Consider the following 17,506-nt stretch of genomic DNA (forward strand, 5'->3'; position numbering starts at 1 on the left):
TAAATCACAAAACAGTCAGACACTAAAGAAGTTTTTGTTTTTTTTTTTTACAAAGGGAAATTTAAACTCAAAATTGTGTAGTTAATAATTTAAAGTATGTTTAAATATAAAAATGTGGATAAACACAAAGCAATATTACAAATTCACCTTAGAAATAAAAACACCTTATAAACGCCAACCCAACTACAATGATTTAACACTGAGTGTCAGTTGCAGGACTACTAAAATAAAATAAATTTTGATTTGGTATCTGTAATTGACTCACTAACTTAGGAGAGACTCAGACAAACCTGTCTCTATTATCTGTCTCGGGTGGCTAAGACTTACACAACAATGAGAACAGCTGGTCTACCTTAACAGTCCACCTTAAGGGAGCCCTGGAAGCTACCTTAGCTTGCTAACTTTGGTGCTAGCTCCCTTCACTTTAATCAGCATGTGACAAGCAAAACAATTGGAGGCTGGCTCAGTGCCAAACCCTAACCTTGAGAGAATTGCGTCAAATTTGGCACAAACATCCACTTGGACTCAAAAATTAACCAATGATAATTTGGTGATTAAAGGTCGAGGCCACTGTGACCTCACAAAACATGTTTTCGGCCATTGTTCACGAATTCATACATTAAGTATAAACAACTTTCACACAATCTTATGGTCTTTTAGGACATAATGATGAAGTGATGACATTATATATCTAAAAGGTCACTCAAAGTGATGGGTCCACAGAGAAAAACCACTTTTGAGCTTCTCCTATCCCTTTGTTTTGGTTTGACATTTACTATATGGCTCAGCCTCACTAACACAGCATGAGCATAAAGCTGTTTTCAGAAATAAAATAGATAACAGGACACTATCTTCCCCACCAAAAAGTCAAATAGGAGTTCTTCCCCTGGTGACTCAAAAATTGCTAAGTGTCTATATAAACATCACCAAGAAAATGTGCTAAGATTGTTGCTTGCTGAATTCTGTAAAGGAATAACTTTACATATTGTGATATAAGCTTGTTTGCTTTCTTGCTGAGAGTTAGATGAGAAGATTGATACCAGTCTCATATTTGCATGCATGGGTATGTAGCTGGAGCCAGCTGCAGGTGGTTAGCTTGGCATAAAGACTAAACAATAAAGGGGCAGACATAGCTAAGCAGCTTATGTCCATAGATAACAAAATCTGCCTAACACAGCTAAAGATCACACATTAACACATTGTATCTCATTCGTACAGAAATCAGAGTGTAAAAATTAACATTACATCGTTACATGTAAGAGGGAGTGGTAATTTCCCAAAGTCTACTGGTTGTCTGACAACTGCTTTCAGCAGAGAAAAAGTCATAGTGCCTTTTCAAGAGATAGTTTTATGGTCATAAATAGGAAAATTAAGGTTTCCTAGTCGGAAAAGGACGTGTGCAGTAAAAAAAAAAAGCTGTGAAAATATTCTCAGTATAGCGTACACTTAGACAGATATTGATCTTTTAGGTGGATAAAATACATTTTTCTGGGGGCCTTGGGGGAGGCAGCCATGAGCACTATTTTGTTACTGTCAGTTTGAGGAGGTTAGTTGACATCCAGGCTTAGATGTCATGTAGGCAGTTGACCAGGGAGAGTGGGGGCTGGGTGGATGGCTTGGTGCTGAGATAGAGCTGAGTGTCATCGACGTAGGAGTGGAAACTGAGACCATGTTGACAGATGATTTGACCAAAGGGGAGCATGTAGGTTATGAAGAGGAGGGGTCTGAGCACAGAGCCTTGTGGCACACCACGGTTGATCGGGGCTGGGGGGGATTTGTCCAGGATTTTAGCACTTTCTGAGATTTTAGGGCATTTCAAATTTCAGCATGTTTCCAGGATTTAGGACATTTTTTGGATTTTAGGACATTCATTTTTATTTTAGGACATTTGTAGGATGTTAGGACATTTCTAGGATTTAAGGACATTTCAAGGATTTTATGACATTTGAAGGATTTTAGCTCATTGCTAGGATTTTTGGACTTTTCTAGGATGTTAGGACATTAAGGGCTTTGTGAGGACCTCTGTTGGCAGGTGCGGGGATCGGCCAGTGGCGCTCTTTTTGATAAACAAGCTTTATTTTGATGCTGTTTTATGCAATCTGGCTCCTTATGTATAGTCAAAGTACAAAACCAATTCCCAGTGTGAATCACAATTTTTATTGTGAATTAAAAAAAAGGTTGGGGGCCACTTGGCACCCTATTGTGGCCCATAAGTCTAGAATCACTGCTCTAAGTGTTTCAGCTGTTCCACAATAGTAGCATTGTTGGTTATAGTAGTAAAAGCAGCAGTAAATAAACAGCGTACAGTCTTCATATCTAGTGTGTGGAAGAAAAAACAGAGATGAGTATAAATGTGTATTCTTGCATTCATTTTAACAATCAAATTTAGAGATAAGGCATCTGTACAGAATTATCAAAAAAGAGCTGTGCTTGTGATCCTCTGCTGACCTGAAAGTGGGAGCATCAGTAACATCCAGAATGCATCATACAGCAGCACTGGTGCCAAAGCTGCTCACTAACAAGACAGGTCAGGTACAACAGGAGCACTCATTGTTCGTAACAACTTTTAAGCAGAACTTCCTAGTCCCTTCCCAATTCTCCTCCTCTCAATTCACGGAGGTGAAACTGGGAAAAACAGACACAAACTGACAGGCTTGAGGCACTCATCACCCTTACCTGTCTGCCTGAATGACGCCATCTCCTCGGCGAGCTCATTGGTAAACATAAAGTGTGTGTTGGTAGCCAGATGGAGAGCACGGGAGGCTATCTGCTCCCTCGCTCACTCACATATCAGCTCGATTGGATAAGAGAGAATCCAGACAGTCAGCACAGAAGCCCATTTTAGGAGGGTGATGGCACTGAAGTAATGAGGGTCCTTGTAGGAACCTTTATTGGCTCCGTCCTCACTTCACCTAACTTTCCACCATCCTCCTCGCCCAGTGTTTCACCTCCAGAGCCTCACCTCTGATCCCCGATGCCATTTCCCACCCACTCTTGTCACAGGAAATCATCCAACCCTTCTGCAAGGCCCTGCATTGTTTGCCTCCAACACTTCCCCAGAGCCCACATTTTTTTTTTTTTTGTTGTTTTGCTTCCCTCCTACCTTGCAGGAAAAGTTTCTCTTGTTATGTGTCCTCCGCGCTGAGCAGAATTTTAATTTGGTTGACACTCAAGGCTCGGGCAAGACAAGGCAATAACTCATCCTGTCTGAATGCTGATGGCAGAGTTTAGCCTTGAATGAAATCATCGGGGTTCAGCTCTATCGAATGTTCCAAATTATCTGCTGAGCTTTAACAACCTTCCGTCCCGGGTCATATGCAAATTTAATGATATTTTTAATGGACTTTGTAAAAGCTTGACATCTGTCTCACTCCATTTCCTGTCTGTGCCACTTCTTTAACTTGTTTAACATACTGTAGTTGTTTTTCTTACAGCGGGGGATGTCGTAGCAGTGGCTGAACTCTGAACTTTAGGTGGTTATCACTGTAATGAAAACAGCCACCGAAATAAACAAAGATACACATTTGGGAAGGCAATTTGCATGATTTACACTTTAACTCTCCTGTAGGACTCTCATGTAAATGTGTTGGTAAACAAACAGGGAATTTAACTGACCTGTTCCTTTTTTTGGTGAAGTTAGTGTGCATTTGCGATTTTTTTGTAGTTTATTTTTATTTAAATAAAAAAAGGAAATTATTAGGTGCAAAGCCACTTACACTGTAACAACCATACAAACCATACAGACAAATAAATAAGCAAGCAAAATAAAAAACAAACAAACATGCAGACGACACATAAACAAAAGAACCGGACAATGTACATATAGTAAAAAAAAGAAAAAAAAGAAGAAATAATTTGTTAAGGGAAAAAAAACACTTAATGTTGCTGTTCATGCTCATATTCATTAAATCTGGCAACGCCGTTGCCCAAGTGTATATGCTGCAAGTCAATCAAGTGCAAGAAACAAAGAACTCAGCAATTTCCTGTTAAGTTTTTTATCTATAGCTCATTTTTGCAGAACAGAGTTGTGAAATCACTGATTTGTAACGTGAATATGCTTTATTCCGTATTTTTACCAGTTTAAATTTGGAGAGGCGGAGACCTCTGAGGATAATTCTGCGCCCGGGGAAAACCTGCTGAATAATAAACAATGAAGGAATTCTAACCGGGAGAAGTTTCAGTTGGTTGCAATCCACAATCCTCACCACTAGATGCCACTAAATCCCCCTAAATCTTACACACTGTTCCTTGAAGTGCTTTGAGCATGGTTGGCTGTGTTTTATCTGTCTCGTAGCGTTTAGAAAATCTTCTTCAGCTTTAGGGCTTTATTCCTAAATGTATTGAAGCCTGCAGGAGTTTTGTCAAATCTGTCTCCAACACTTCAGCCCTCCCTCCACCAGCAGCCATGTCTACCCACGAGCCCCCGGTGTGTGTTTAAACCAACATCCTTATCATTTAACAAACTCATCGCTGCGCAAACACCATGTTTTTTTTTCCTTTTTTCATATTTTTTGCATTCACGCGGCTCTGTGAGAGGCCTGCCTGTGCTTTAGCGGTGAAGAAACCCTTTGATCTTGCCATCCTTGTGATAAATATTCATCAAGATGGTAATCTTGTCAACTCCTGTGTTTACGGTTGATGGATCTCTTAGTTATTTTAATTGCCTTTCATGAATATTTCCCTCTGACACATTGATTCATAACGCGTAATAGTGGTTAGCAGCAGGAGGAGGATATGATAGGTGGATGATGTATACATCCACCGGCAGCCTCCAGGCAGCTGCTCTATTCTGAGTGACTGACGGTTTGGGCTGAAGGTAAGAGGACTGCTAAATCTTCACTGCTGCTGCACAACCAGTGATTACTCTTGCTCTCCTGCAACCGGAGAGCATAAAGCATGTTGCTAGCAGAGACAAGGCTGCAGCTGTACGGGCTCGGATTTGAGACTCCAGAGGAACTGGCCCCTCTGGCATGGCACGGAGAGCTGCCACAAACCCCCCCAGTCCATCTTCTAAAACCAGCAGTCAGCCAACAACCTTAAACCAAGATTACACCTGTCAGTCAGACAAATGGTCAAGGTGAAGATTAGCTGGATTATTTTGTCCTGGATGGGGCACACTGCATTCCTGACATACTCTGGAGGTGACCACACCGACATGCACTGGTAGACTGCAGCACTGTGAAGTTTGTGTTGTGCCTCCGTAATTATTTAGGTATTTTCAGTGTTTTAATTAAAACACTTGTATACATTTAAAATATTAATTTTGAGTTGATGATTTGAAATAGTATGTGAAATGCATTAAAAAACTAAAAGGAAAAGGAAATTAAAATGAAAAGTTGTTGCTCTGAGTTGGACTTGATTACATTTTATGTGGTTTACAAATCTCCAGATTAAAGCACAAAATAGAAATATGTATACGAGTAAAATTTAAAGGATGAGACAAATTACTTTTTAATTGCAATAGACTGACACATTAGTGAACCCCAACAGCAAAAAGGGAACTTGAAGACCTTGAGATTTTTATTTATTTATTTTTTAAATATATTTTTAAAAACATGAATATTGTAATATTTATTTGATTTTTTTTCAGTTTGTGTAATCTTTATTAGGTGTATGCCACAGGTCAGATAGACCAAAACATTGAAATCAAATAAATATTTCAGCAGACACCAGAATGAAGTTGTAAAAGAAAAATGGCTTTTAAAGACCTTTTACTGTTTTTTTTTTTTTTCTATTTACACATTTTATTTATCAATATGAATAACTGGTGTGTGTGTAATACTGATCTTTACTTAGAGGGTGTTAAATGTTCAGGAGGAGGTTAAGAAGTAAAGCTCAAGTTATAACTATTTTTGTCAGTTTTTTTGTCACTTTATTTTAGGAAAAAGTGTTTGTAATAGGTCCTGCATGTTAAGATTGTGAAAATAAAAACAAAAAAACAAGTATATGAAAACAAGTTAGAGACACACAAATTTTAATTTTAGCACCCACTCAATACTTAATATTGATATTTAAACACAGGCATTTAAATATTTTACTTTTTGTATCTGAATTTTTCTGAATTCACCACTTTGAAATTATTATTTTTCTATTTTTTTGCAACATCAAAAGCTTAATTTGCACATATGTTTTGTAATGTTCACAAACTCAGATCCAAAAATGTAAGTGTCAAAATTAAAAAAAAAAAAAAAAAAATTAAAAAATTAATTTTGTCAAAATTAAAATCCTTATTTCTGCTTATTGCTTTCAGTCAAGTATGTATAATTTATACAGAAAAACAGGCAAATTGAAGGAACAGCAGGAGAGGCTTAAATACATAAAAATAGTCTGTGAAATAAACAGTGTAAAACATATCACATGTTCACCTCACATGTGCCAGCACTGAAAGCTTGGGATTAAACTTCTTCTCTTTATTAATTTATAATCATGCTTCTTTTTTTCTTTTGGCACAGCTGGGACTCCGTAGAGCAGGTGCGGACCCTTGAATGTGAATAGAGGAGAAGATGCAGTTTAACCGACCTCTGTGAGTATTTCAGCATGAAGAAGAAGCCACTTTGAAAACACAGAAACCTCCTCCCTCTGTAACAGAGACCCCTGTAAGCCGTCTGCCCTGAGGGGAGAAAAAACAGTCTGCACTCTACAGCAGGGGTCACTGTTGAACTGAAGCATTCGCTTAAGTTAGCATCCATCTGCCTCACCCTCTCCCTCTCTCCCTCTCTTCACTGTCAGAGAAAATTTAGCATGACAGAGCTGGAACAATAGCTTGATTTGATATCTAGGTCATGCAAAATCTTCTAATCTTAGCAAAGAGAATATTTATTGACTGGGGGTGAGTGACTTGCAGTGTAGGCTGCTGTTAACGGATAGATCAGGGATGAATAATTAAGCTGTGGGCTGCATCTGCATGACAGAGGAGGTGCGTACAGTGGAGTGCAGTGAGCTAGGTGCTACCTTGTCAAAAAGGCTTGAGGGAGAATGGGAACAGAGTGATGAATAAAAAAAGCCGTTTGATTAATGTGGCAGGTTTGGAGAAGGATGTGGTTTGGAGTTTTGTAGGTCATGGTACTTAGTCAAAGACGGGTGTGAGGTTGATAATCAGAGGTGAAAATTCTCATTTTTGTAGAGAATTTAACCTTCAGGTGAGTTCATGAGGAAGCAGAGGGGTTCAGATTGCATAGCCATGCCTGTTTTTTTGGGGGGGCATTTTGTGTTGGATAATGTAGCAGAAAATCGTCCGACTAATTCATTCAACATAAAATTGCATTGCAAGGGTGTGAAAATACAGCAGCTAAATGCAACTCAGCAATGGCTATGAGACATTTTGACATGCAGGTGTAAATGATAAAGTTACAGCCTTGGTTTCAGTTGTTTTCGGGGGAGTTTCAGAATCACCTTGACAATATTGAAGGGTGACAAAAATAAAGAAAAATCTGAGCGCAAGGTCAATTTACTTGAAGTTTTTCCAAGCTTTTAGTACCACATGTGTCTCCATCAGCGATTGGAGTGCACTCAACTGTCAGTTTGCTGTGTTGAGTCTTAAAGTATCTAAACTCAGGCCATTTCACTAGATGAGCTTAAAGAGCCAGTCCACCCCAAAATCAAAAATGCATATTTTTCCCTCTTATGTGTCGCCCTATTTATCATTCTAGATTATTTTGGTGTAGTTGAAGTTGAATATCCTCTGCGTTCTCTGCAGTATAATGGAACTAGATGGGCTTGTGGTGCTCAAAGTGCAAAACCATAAATTAAAAAAAAAAGCTCCATGCCAAATTTCTCTGTAGAAATGGAATGACAGTGGAAAAATCATTAAACTTCTTGCTGCAGCCATTTTACTCGTACAAAAGAAAATGGTGATTGTTGTTAGTTGTTATGGTGACAAGAGACATCAGTGTGTCACAACACACAATCCTAGACCTATTTTCCTTAATAAGCAGAAAAATAAAACCGTAAAACACTCCCAAGTTTCTCTTCCACAGAACTAACAAGGTTATTTTCCTTTTTAACTCACTGTTAATCAGACTTTATTCACACTGGACAGAAACAAAATAAAACTCATTAGTTGATCTTATGAGTCATTTAGTCTGTTAATCCACTGCTCCGACTATCACCAGCTCTGATTTGGTTTGGTTAAAAAAAACAAGTAAATTCACCAAGTTAAATGTGAAAATATGCTGACCTGCAGGCTGTTTATCCCAGCGGTCTCTGCCTCTCAGACGTCCACTGAGCAGCGACTCTCAGTCTTTCTTCGGAGGCAGCTACGGTAACGTTACCATACATCAATAAACATGAAATTAATGGCAACACGCAAACATGGAAATAACGGTAACGCGAATATTTTAGAAGTAGCTGATTGCTTATTTGAAAATGTACTTCTACACTGCTTGTTTGGTCATTGCTGCAACCTCACTTCAGTGTGTTAATGACTTGCAGCAAGTCGGTTTGTTTATACAGAAGTTAGCCCTCTACAACGGTTGTAATGGCAACAATATGCGTAAAAAATGTAAGAAAAAACCACCACCCCAACCATCCTGCTTGATTTGAATGGGAATGTGTGTTCTTCTGTTATTCTATATATGAACGCCTTTTCCAGAAACCATGACCTGTTGTGGGCAGTTTCATAAAGGAACTGCATGGAAGGAAACGTGCATCTACTGCTATTTTACCTAGCACTACTGAGCTAACTAACGTTACAGCTGAAAAGGACGCCATTAATGTGCCATCATGAGGACGAATCTCTTGTCCATGAGTAGATCCACGCTTCCCTCTGCGCAGTGATATGGTTGGCGGGTCCAGAGCTTTTGGCTCCATGTTTGGGGACATGGATAGATAGATAATAGATGGTAATAGATAACGGCAGAGTCAACATAAGAAAAGTCACCAGTGGATGTCAAGAGAAAGATCAGGAAACCAGTTACAGCTAATACTGAAGACCTGCTTTTGAACAGACAGAGGTTACAGTCTCCCTTCATATTGGACCACCTGTTATCACGTCTTTCAAACTTCATACTGAAATCAAATAATACGCATTTGAACCATATTTATGGAAACGGAGCAAACTCCATCTGCTGACTGAGGCTGTGAAAAGTGTTTCAAAGCCTTTTTTTTACGTGGACCTTGCAATTACAATTTTTCAAACTGCTTCTGTATTCAGAAGGTCAGTAATGGACCTTCAAGCTCAAACAGTGAAGTTTACCTTCAGGGACTTTAAGACTCAATACAAGAGTAAATGTCTTTTAAAAAAAATATGTACCTTTTGATGTTTGGAGAAACTTAAAAAAAAAAGCATAACAGAAACCTTTAGTCAAATGTAATGGGAGAAATAAATGAGCACTTAATCACAAAAGATCATTTGAGGAGGTGATTGGTTTCTGCACTGTTCGAATAGTCATGACTTTAGATTAAAAATCGACCATCACCCTCAACATACTTTATACCAATATGCCATTATGCCCGTTTTTAGGAGAAAAGGAAGGTCTAATGAGAAAAACTGACAGACATAGCATTGTCTTTGTGATGTCCTTCACTTGTTTTGTGTCTGCATCACCTAATAAAAAATACATTAATAAAATAAAATAAAATTCAGCAGACCGACCAAAATTAAAAAATAAATAAATAAATGAATAAATTGATTAATAAATAATAAAAATCAACCACCAATCTCTAGTTGTAGCTCTCTACCTGAATAGTCACAGCCAACACATTTACACAAACAAACGTGTGTTTTGCATCTTCACTTAAAATCAATACATAAAGACAAACATTTGTAAGAAAACAAACATATTGTAACCGTGACCGAGCCGGTCCCTCATAAATCAGACGGCTATTTATCCATTTCCTGTGACAGTGATGTAACAGTTACTGCTCGCTAAACGAGAAGAGAGGATCTTTAGGAGCAGCTGATCAATGAGGGTCTTTAGACGCGGCTTTGTGAACAGAATACCGAAAAGGCCTCTGGGAAAAGCTTCGCCCGAGGTCGCCCAATCATTCAGCGGAGGCTCAGAGAGTCGGTTAGCTGCAGGCGAGGAGATCTGTCTTTAAACACAAACTCCTTCACTCTGGACAAACGGGGACGAGGGAGGGCAAAGGGGCACTGGCTTGTGCGGCTACAAGGTCTGAATATTAATTAGAGGGACACTGAAAGCGCCGCTAACCTCTTCAACCCCGCTCTGTTGGTATTTTCTAAACATTGAGACCAAGTCTGCTCTCTTAATCCTCTTGCCTTCACAGAGGTGCCAGTCGGTGTCGTCGGTGACACTTGCTGCAGGCGATACCTGACCTCTTAGCCCGCTGCTCGAACTTTGGATGCCCCCTCTGTCTCAGCAGTTGTAAGGGTATTTTGAGTCCTAAACCGTGGTGCTCTGGTGTTTGCACGGTGGATTAAAGGACATTACTGAATGATTGCCCGACTTAAATTTGGGATTATGCAACGCTGTGATGAAACGCTCACAGTCAAGCACGTCTGTTAAAGAAGAGAGTCATAGTGTTTGAGTCTTAAAAGTTAAAATGCTTCAAAACTTATATTGAATACCCAGTTGGCTTCCAAAAAATATCTTTAATTTATCTGTAATTTAATGGTTTGTGATTGCAGCTTTATCATTTTATTTAATGTCCGACTTTTGTGTTGATATAGAGAACACTAGAATACTCCATCGAGAACTAACGCAACCCTTTATTTTACAGTCTTTATGTGCTTTTTTGGGACATTTTTAACAAAAGCTCAGCACAAAACAGAGCTAGCTATATTGGTGTAAGGGATTGTTAAAGGATACCTGCAATATTTTCCAACCTGGACCCTATCTTCTGGTGTTTTGATAAAGGTTATTTTTGTTTTACCAGAAACAGCCCTGAAATCACTACTAGACAAAAAGTCTTCCTCAGTGTCAAAAACAAACATTTACTGTGGACAGAAATTGATCTCAGAGGTTCTTCTTCTCAGAGGTTACAGTCTGGTTTGCTGCTGCTGGCTGCAGCCTTCTCGCTCTATACTGGACCAATTCCAAAACTTTTTGTTCCCATTATTCACTTAGATACAAAAACATAAAAAATGGGGTCCAGATTGAAAGTTACCCTTCAAGTGGGAGAAGCTGCTGGTTTCAGAAGTAAAGATTAAAAATGTTCTTTTATAGAAAATATCTTGGAAAAACTTGAATAGTTAAATATATATATATATATATATATATATATATATATATATATATATATATATATATATATATATATATATAAATGTTTATGGTATTATGGCCCCTCAATGGGTCTACGATACTAAAATTTGTGAATTAAAAAAACATTGCCATGGTTGCCAAATGTATCTAAAATTGACTCAAAATCTCAAAGTATTTTTATTTAAGCTCCAGACTGTGTTCTGTTTTCTCTACATAACAGAAATTCAAGCTTGCTGATTGGATATTTGTTGACAAAAAGCACTGTGGGAGTGTTCGTTTATCTCTTTTTCATTAAGTTTTTATGCACACAGGCTTGTACCTGTAACCCCAGTGATAATTTTTTGTACTGATGACAAACTTTAATGAGTGATTAATGCATATTAATCATGTATTTCTTTATTGTAAGATGTGGATTTTAACCCTAAAAACCCTTTTACAAGTTCACCACTTTAGCTCGGAGTAGTCAGATGTGTGTGCAGAGAGGCAATGAAAAGGAAAGTGCTGTTAGTTCCTGCCGTAGAAAATGAAACAGGAGAGATTTATAACCATACAGCCACCATAACCACAGCATCAAGGTGACTGAGAGAATTAACTGGCAGGTTAGATTTGTTTATCTTCACAAATGATGAACACAGACGTATAAATGATCGCTCTAATCTTTGCCATAATCTTTGCCATCCATCGTAGTTCCACTAAGAACTTTTTAGATGCCTCCGGGGCTTTCGAACAAATCAATCATGAAAAGATGTTTTTGTGAAATGAGTGCGAGGGGAGTGCCGAAATAACTTATCTGAATCTAGATGCAGATCAGACAGTGAAGTGTTGACTTGTGTCTTGTCAATGATGGGGTTAGCTTGTATTTAGCTTTTTATATTTGTAATTATATCCTAAGTTAATGTACAGTCGATGTATATAATGTTTGGCTGATCAGGGTTTCCTTTGTGTCCCTGTATATATGGTGCGTGTATAAACAGCAGTATGCTGAGACAAATAGTCACATATATTAATGCCATGAGGATGTTATTGTGTTTGCCAAGGTTTTATAATGCTAGTTAAATGGATGACAGCATTGCCCACGTGTAAATATACAGCGCAGTCACCAGGGGAAAATGTTGGCATTGTACGTTTCAATTACAAATCCAATTTTATGCTCCAGAGGAGATCTTTAGGATTATACACACAGCTGATTGTTATGAACCAACCAACAAATCATTTATCATCTCAAATACTCCCACATTTAGAGATCTGTTGGTCTTTAAAACTTCATAATTAAAGTACAAAGTAAAATATATCATGCTTCTGGAATGAATCCAACAATTCATGTAAAAAAAAAAAAAAAAAAAAGCTGCATTAAGCTACACCTTTTTGGTGAAAACTTGCCTTGGTTTGTCACTGCTTCAAACGTAATGACTTATTATAGTGATTTATTATTTTCTTGTGTTTTAGCGAATCATCGCTGTGTTTCCAGTGGCTTTTCAGCCACCAAATGTGGCCGTTTTTTAGTGACCTGTCACTGTATTTAGATCAGGTGTATTGCCACAAAAGCAGTTGGTTTTTACCAAGACGTTGCTTATTTTCAGTCGAGCTTATGCTACCAATCCAGGTATTTTCAGTCAAAACTTGATCTTTTCCCAACCATAACCAAGTGGTTCTTCTGCCAAAACAAAACCGCATTAACCACAATGATGTCGAAATTTCAGTTACATCCAAATGTAATGTACTCATGATTTGCAGGAACGTACTATGAAAACATTTATTCTGGCAAGTGAACTGAAATATAAATGTATGTTCAAACTGAATAATGTAAAAAACAGAATAAGTAATGCTCTGGTAAATGCAACAAGGAGCTGCAGACATAATTTGAAGAGAGTTGTATGGTGAAAAAACATTGTTCCATTGATAGATGAGTTGATACAACAATGTCATGAAGATTGCATCTATGATGAAGACAGAGTCCCACATATATGTAAGAGTTTTATTGCCATTATCTACATAAAAATATCTACACACATGCATATTTACAAAGAGTAAATATGCATGTATGCTGTTATTGAGCATGATAGAAAAAAAAAAACACCATATACTGCCTATTCTGGTTTGAAAAGGACATCCAATAAACATCTCACAAACTTCTTTATATTCTCCCATTCACCCACCAACCAAATCACATCATGCACACAAATAAATGTGGTGTTATTTAACAAATAATAACAAGTTTCATGAGGAGATAAAAGTGCATTTTATGAGGAGCTAACTGATTCTGTTTGGGAAAGTATTAGACCTAATCTCAGACTATCTTCTCATTTGATGAACTGTCTCTGCTGGTTTGTCAGATCTGCTTTGTGACGGGATATGAGAGGCGGCTCCTGGAAGTCTATCAAGCTGTCACGCCGTTGATTGCACAGCAATAGTGTCATCGCTCCCCCTCTGATGGATGATGGACCCTATGAAGACCGACTGGTGGAGACAGATGACTGGCTGTGATAGCGCCAATGTAACTTTCCCCCCAGTGAGATGGAAGCTGAGCCTGGTTTCGCCGGAGCGAGCGATGGGACCCTTTCCAGGCTTCGAGGCAGTTAAAAGCCTTCACCGTGGGAAAAAGGTACTTATCTGTCTGGGCTGATACGGCAGGCGGGCGGGAGGAGGGAGGGAGTGTGAGTGTTGGAGGAGAGGGCAGAATTTGTGAAGTGGTGGTTTCCTGAGAGCCAGACCAAGACTACGCCAGAATCCTGCCTAAATCATTTGTCGTGAACATAACAAGAACATAAATTAAAAATCAGACAGCAGAGCAGAGAGGAAGCAATCATAACAGTGTTCGGAGCTGAAGGTAAAACACGTAAAATCACGCAGAGAGCAATCAAATCAAAACTGGTGGACAGAGGTCTCTGAGAGCGTCTCTGATTTACTGGTCGTGTTATTAGGTGCATACAGACTAATTCATCAGTGGACAGACAGCAGCTGGGGGCTCTGCGGTGGAGCTGCACAGGAGGCCACAGCTCTTTGAAACCTACGTAACCACCACTTTTCTTGCGCTGCATTGACACGCCCTGAGCAAACTGGTCTGATTTCTTTCAAAACATTAAAAAAAAAACAGCAATGAGCAACTTGGCAAGAAATGTGCTTCAAATTACACAAAAGTATCAGATTAAATAAATTATACAAACAGTCTCCACTGATTTATAGATATCTCTTTTCCAGTATGAGTCTATGGAAGAGAAGTCTTTCTGGGGTCCATTGATGTCTTGTGATGCACCCCAGAAATTGCTGTACTGCTGATTGGCTGTTACAAAATTTGTCTTTACAGCCTGGTGTACTTCCTTGGAGCTTGCACAGACATTGCTGCTCAGTTCTTCCTCGTCAAACTCAAAAATCTACATTTATGGACTTGCCTTTGTCGATGGGGTTGCACCAAGCGGCAACATACAAGACTAAAAAATGAAGCCGATGTGGAAGCGTCTACAAATGAAATCCCTTCGACCACCCTTTCGTCCAAATATGGTTAATTCTGGCTCCAAAAATCCAAGAAGGCAATGGCCAAAATGCCAAACTTGAGGCTACAAAGCAGGTGTCCACAAAGCACTGTGGCTACATTTATTATTTTTATACGGTGTATAGGTAGCACAAGACTTAGATTGGAACTAAAGGGCCCAAATCATAAAAAGAAAATGGATGACTGTTTTTCTTCTCTTTTACCTCCACACTGTACAGTGTCCCTAACCTTTAACTGCCAGTTCCAGCAAAGCCAGAGATGCCGTTGGCGGTGTACCAGGTTGAGCTGCACATCTCTTGGCACCCCTTCATCCTCGGGGGTCAAGCAAAGGGAGATGCAGAGTGACGGACTGGACCTTTCCTGCGCTGCAAGGTCGAGCAGATGGCAGAGAAATAAACAGGTCAGATGCCTCCGATGGATTGGCCCGAACAAGACAAACGGACGGACCGAAAAACCACACTGACGGCTCGGAAAAGAGCAGCCTCTGTTCAATCATTCAGCCCGGTATCGAGTGCGACGTTGTAAAACAAGCAGCCAAATCCTCAACACTGACTCGGCTGGAGCTGCAATGGCAGTGTTCGCTCAAACAAAGTGGATAATAACTTCCTCTTTCATTGGCAGCGGAAGCTATCATCAGGCAATTTCGCTTTATTCCTGACCAGCTTTAATTATCCTGCAATGAGGCCTGTCATAACCATTACATCATGTAGCAGAGCAGTGCAGCAATCCCAGGGGCAGCATCACGGGCTCAGCCAATGAACTCCCATCTGGCCGAGTAGATGTGACTGATGGCTGAACGGAGCGATTTCCTGCAATATGAATCTGCAGAAAGGAGCTGCTGTATGTGCGAGTCACGTTTCCGGGAGAAATTGTGAAAATGTTGTCCTCGAAACATACACGTTATGTTTAACCCTACGAAACCTGGATCGACATCAGTTTTCTTGTGCTGCGTTCAGACGCCTTTCACTAATTTAGCCCTTTAAAACACGAGCAGATTGGTTTGACTTTTTTTCTAAAAAATGGGGAAATAGGCAGTGAACAATTTGGCAAAAAATGTCTCAGAAATTGCAAGAAATTAGTAAAAGGTCACAAGAAAATGACCTCAAATTTAGTTTTAAAGTATTGGTTTGCAAACAGTGTCCAGAAAACTATATAATAATACTATACAATGATGGCAATATCTTATCTTATCTTATCTTATCTTATCTTATCTTATCTTATCTTGTCTTATCTTGTCTTGTCTTGTCTTGTCTTGTCTTGTCTTGTCTCTATTGATCTATAACATTCAACTTTCTTTAATACATTCATTACATGAGGTGTGTCCTGCCTAAAGTTGTAGACAATATATTTCATTATATAAAAATAATTTTAAAAATAAATACTAATCTGGAGGGACATTTTTCAGTGTATTTGTATTTACAACTACTTTTATGACATTCATACAAATATAATACAATATGATATCTCAAAAATATATTTCGTAATATCAAATGGGTGAGGTCATGGTAGCTTCAGGCGTTTTTTCATGATATTTTTTTTATTCTGCTAATTTTCAGGTAATTTTCTTGCAACTTTTTTACTAATATTTTGCTCATTTTCAGGCCGTGTCTTGTTAAGTTGCTTGTTGCCTTCTGCCCGTGTTTTTAAAAGAAATTCAAACCAATTTGCTCACATTTCGAGGGTTAATAGTTGTGTTCTCATCGGCCCGTGGGCTTATTGTGCACCCAGCATTTCTCGCACGGTTTAATCCCACACTGTTTTCCTTCTCCAGCTCTTTCCCTCCCTGCACTGTTGATGTTCTCGTCTCCTCCCCGGCACTTATTCTGCCACGCGCAGAGCATTCCTCTCCTTGTTCAAACACTGCCTCCAGAATTCCTGCTCTTGTTAAAATACTCCCCTTCTCTTTCACTTTCTTTCTCTTTTTTTAATTTTTTCAACTATGCAGCGCTCCCACCTCTGGAAAGCAGAATCCAAATCCTGCGGAGGAGAGAATGACGTCTGTCCCGTTACTGTCATCACGATTCAAGGGCAGCCAAATTGTTTTGAGGAGAAATTACGCTTCTGTCTTCTTGATGTCTGCTTTTTAGTTTGAGGACTCTGAGGTCATCTCTGCGTTTGCTCTGGGAATTTGGGGAGTTTTTACAATTCATTTTCCTGCACATGGTGGTTGTTTGACAGCCTGATTGCAGTATTTTGAGCACTCTTAAAGAAATAGTTCAGCATTTTGAGAAATACTTTGTTTCACTTTTTGGTGAGAGTTAGATCATCTGTAGGAAATATTTATTTAGGGGGCTCTGTCCCAAGGAAAGAAAATATTGTTTAATCGGTCAACCACAAATTGGTGTTTATACAGTTTTGGTTTTACATGCTAGCTGTTTCCTGTTTCCAGTTTTCATGCTAAGCTAAGCTAATCTTCTGGCTCAAGCTTCATATTCAGATCTGAGAGTCTCAGTCTTCTCATCTGACTCTTGGCACAAGAAGGAAAAACTATTTCCCAAAATGTGAAAGTATTCCTCAAAATCTGACTTCTTTTAGTTAACAAAAACTAAATTCATAAGAGATTAGGGATAATGGTGCCTCTGATACCTTACTCTGCTCAATGGTTTCTTTTTCTTTTTTTTCCACTTAAAAAAAATGTTTTAATGAATTAAAACAGTTTCAGGCTGTGATAAATGGTGTCATTCTGGTGATTTTTATTTTGGCCGTTTTAATTTTGTTGATTTTTATTTTGACATGCTTGCAGGTTTGGAAAGCATGTTTTCATTTAAAAATCATCAAAAATTTTAAAAGAAAAAAAGAATCACCAATTTTTTTTTAGGGAAACAGAAATTTGCAAAAAAAACCAACTTAA

General features: G+C 38.7%; 1 long non-coding RNA gene across 3 annotated transcripts in view; it reads left to right on the forward strand.

Moving 5' to 3' along the window:
* LOC148185856 (uncharacterized) overlaps window positions 1-17,246 on the forward strand; it is a 51,456-nt gene extending 34,210 nt beyond the window's left edge. Inside the window, exons 2-4 of one of the 3 annotated variants that reach the window (XR_015775510.1) lie at window positions 6,453-6,523; window positions 13,499-13,767; window positions 16,601-17,246. This is a non-coding gene — a long non-coding RNA (uncharacterized LOC148185856). Of the gene's footprint in view, window positions 1-6,452; window positions 6,524-13,498; window positions 13,768-14,873; window positions 15,826-16,600 lie in introns of those variants that run through there. The other 2 variants (XR_015775509.1, XR_015775511.1) reach the window with 2 other exon arrangements.
* Window positions 17,247-17,506: the final 260 nt, after the last annotated feature.

The sequence above is a fragment of the Plectropomus leopardus genome, chromosome 22 (genome assembly GCF_026936395.1).
Source record: "Plectropomus leopardus strain MGB_pleo_1.0 chromosome 22, ASM2693639v1, whole genome shotgun sequence".
Lineage (NCBI taxonomy): Eukaryota > Metazoa > Chordata > Actinopteri > Perciformes > Serranidae > Plectropomus > Plectropomus leopardus.